We start from the raw sequence: 3635 nt of genomic DNA on the forward strand, positions 1-3635 counted from the left end.
ATTTATGGATTTATTACCCCTATAGTTATTGACAGATGCCAGTACAGCACAAAGTGCATTCATAAGCGCAGAACCCCATCAGTTGGATGAATATATTCTCTGAGTATTTAAATTCTGCTTCATTTCTGGAATGACGAACGAAATATGAATTACCGCTCCAGACAATAAGCACTGAGAGTACAATACAGAATACATCAACTATCTCTCTGCTGCAACCGCTTTACTGATCTGTTTAACGATGGTCTGAATTCTGTAGTATTAACAGAATGAGATGAGTTCGATCAATTGTCGATCGAGATGTTGACAATTGACAAAAAAGTACTGAGTACTACCATCATCACAGTACTGTAGCCGTTGGAATTATTTGTGCACTGATGATTTATGTTTCGTAGCATCTCCAGAATTATCAACGTTTAGATCAGTTATAGCTTGAGATGCCTGCAATTGACAGTATATTAATTTCCATATCCGCCAACAGAGCAGTCTAGCTATCAGATTGATCTCTTCACTGATGACATTAATTCTATAGCAGTTCCAGAATGATCGAAATATGAATCAGTTACAGCTAGAGATATTAACAATTGACCATGGACTTCTGAGTATAGCAACCAATAATGTCCAACAGCCATTGTATTAACTTATTCCCTAAACATCGCTGTTATATTGCTAATCTTGAACGATACATGGATAGGTCAATTATCGCTTTACATTTAGGCAATTGAACATTTAATATTCAGCGTGGCCGTCTACGCAATGCGATATCAAATTGGTTAATCTTTCCGCTGACCATGTGAGTTCTACAGCAATCCTAGCATGAGCCATGGTTAGATCAAATTTAGCTGCAAGTATTGACAACTGATAATACAGTAGCGAGCGTAGCCATCTATATAACACTGTAGCCATTGTATCAATACTTTCACTGAAGTATAAACCACCACATCCGTTCTAGAATGACCAAAGGTTTAATCAGGTATACCTGGAGACACGAACATTTGAAAGTGCACTACTGAGTATGGCAATTAACACCGTGCTTCAGCCATTGTATTAACCAACCCTCTGATCAATCATTTTATGTCGCAATTCCATAGTTTTCTATGTACAGATCAATTTCAGGTAGAGTCATTTGCAACTGAAGATACAGTACTGAGCATACACATCCACAGATTGCAATTGTCACTTGATTAGTCCATTCACTGATCACATAACACTTACAGCAATACCTGAGCCATCTACATCATTCTACAGTCATTCTGCAATTTTTGAAGGTATAAAACGATCAGCGAACGGATTAATGCAATAGCTAAGGTATTGAGTATATGGCTACAGTCAGTACTGTATTGTCATTTGCCAATACCCTACAGATGTATGATGTATCTGTTGATTATTCAAAAATTTCTATGCAGTATAAATCACCAGTGAAAAGAATAAGCCAGCGACAACTACGCTCTGTTGGTGGATGTTCTTCGTACTGTACTATCGATTGTAGTAACCTCTAGACATACCTGATCTGTACAATGATTATTCTAGGATTGCTGTAGAATTTAAGCCTTTTGTGAAAAGGTTAATCGAACGCCTACAGTACAGTGACGATGGCTGTACAATGTACTGTGTTGTCAATTGTTAATGCTTCGAGAGATGGTGGACCTGTGCTTTGTCGTTCCAGGATTGTTATAGAATATAGATCATCACTGAATTAATTATTACAGCGACTGCTGCGCTTTTCTGGTGGATTTACTATGTTTCGTACTGTCAGCTGGAAATACCTCAAGACATAACTGCAATATACATTGATTAATCCAAAAATGATTTGTAATTTCCATCATCTGTGAGCAAAGTAGAACAAGGTCTACATTACTCTGATGATGGCTGTGCACGTTACTGTGTTGTCACATCTCAATAACTCGAGGGATGATGTTCTGCATTTCTCGCTCCATTAGTGTTGTAGAATATGCATCATCCGTTTACATGTTGTTCCAACGGCTACAGTGCTATATTGGTGGACGTAATTAGTACCGCACGGTCTATTGGAAATATCTCAAGCCGTAACCGTAATATACTTTATCTTTTCTAGGGTTGCACAGGAATTAAAATCATCAGTGTACAAAGTAGTCCACCGTCTACGTTTCTCTGATGGTGGCTCTACTCATATCTGTGCTGTAAGCTCTTAATATCTCCTGGGATAGTGGACCTCTATGTCGCCAATCTCGAAGGGCCATAGAACTTATGTCATCATTGATCAGCTTAATCCAAGGGCGACAGTGCTATATTGGTAGATGTAGTGAGTGCCCTGCTGTCAATTGAGAATATCTCATGCCATAACCGTGCTATTCATGGATTATTCCAGAATGGCTTTGGAATTTTCGTCATCAGTGAACAAAGTAGTCCAATGTTTACGGTACTGTGAAGAAGGCAGTACTGAGTACTATGTTGTCAATTGTTAATAACTCGACCGATAAAGGAAATGTTTTTCGTCATCTAGAATATCTAGAGAGCATAAATCATCATTGAGCTGATCAGTACAGCGGCTGCAGGTCTCTGCTTCTGGATGTACCAAGTACCGCAATGTCACATGTAAGTATTTCTAACCATAACCGCACATTGAGCTGATTATGATTGAATTGCTGTGGAAATCACGTTAACTGCGAACAACGTTATAAAACAGTTACCGTACTGTGATGATGGCTGTAATTAATGCTGCGTTGTCAATTGTTGATATTTCGAGTGACAGTAGATCTGTATTCTGAGACTCTGGAATTGCTGTAGTATATAAACCATCATTGAACATATAAATAAATACATATAAATACGACCGCTACATTGATGTATTTGTGTATGTAATACGTACCGTGCTGTCATTTCGAAATAACTCATGCCACAACCGTAACATCCACCGATAATTCCAGAATTGCTTCCGAATGCACATCATAAGTGAACAAAGCAGTCCAACAGCTACACAACGGTGAAGATGGCTGTACTCAGCGCTGCGTCTTCATTTATTCATTTCTCGAGGCCCTGGATCTGTATTTTGTCATTCTAGAACTTCTTATGGAACCAAACTAACCACTGAAATGTTTAACCCAACGACTTCAGTGATGTATTGTTGGACGTAATGCGTAACATACAGTCAATTGGAAATATCTCGAGCCATAACCGTAATTTCCGCTGATTATTAATGGACATCTTTGGAATTTACATCATTTGTGGACAGAGGAGTAAAACAGCTTCACTACCGTGATAATGGCTGTTCTCAGTACTGCGTTGACAATTGTTAATGTCTCATGGGATAATGGATCCGTCTTTTGCATTCTACAATATACACAAAACATAAATCATCCATGAACACATTAATCCAACGGCATCTGTTCCCCTTTGGAAGATGTACTAATTACCGTACTGTGAACTGTAAATATCACTAACCCTACCCGTAATGTACATAGTTTGCTCCAGAGTTACTTTGGAATTCACACGATAAGTGCACAAGGTAGTCTAATATCTAGATTACTGTGATGATGGTGGAACTCAGTACTGTGTTGTCAATTTTTCATATCTCGAGGCACAGTGGACCTGTATCTTTCATTCTAGAATTGGTATAGTATATGAAATATCGTTGAACAGGATAGTCCAACGGATACAGA

The sequence above is a fragment of the Eufriesea mexicana genome, unplaced genomic scaffold, assembly GCF_001483705.2.
Source record: "Eufriesea mexicana isolate 0111107269 unplaced genomic scaffold, ASM148370v2 scaffold9240, whole genome shotgun sequence".
Lineage (NCBI taxonomy): Eukaryota > Metazoa > Arthropoda > Insecta > Hymenoptera > Apidae > Eufriesea > Eufriesea mexicana.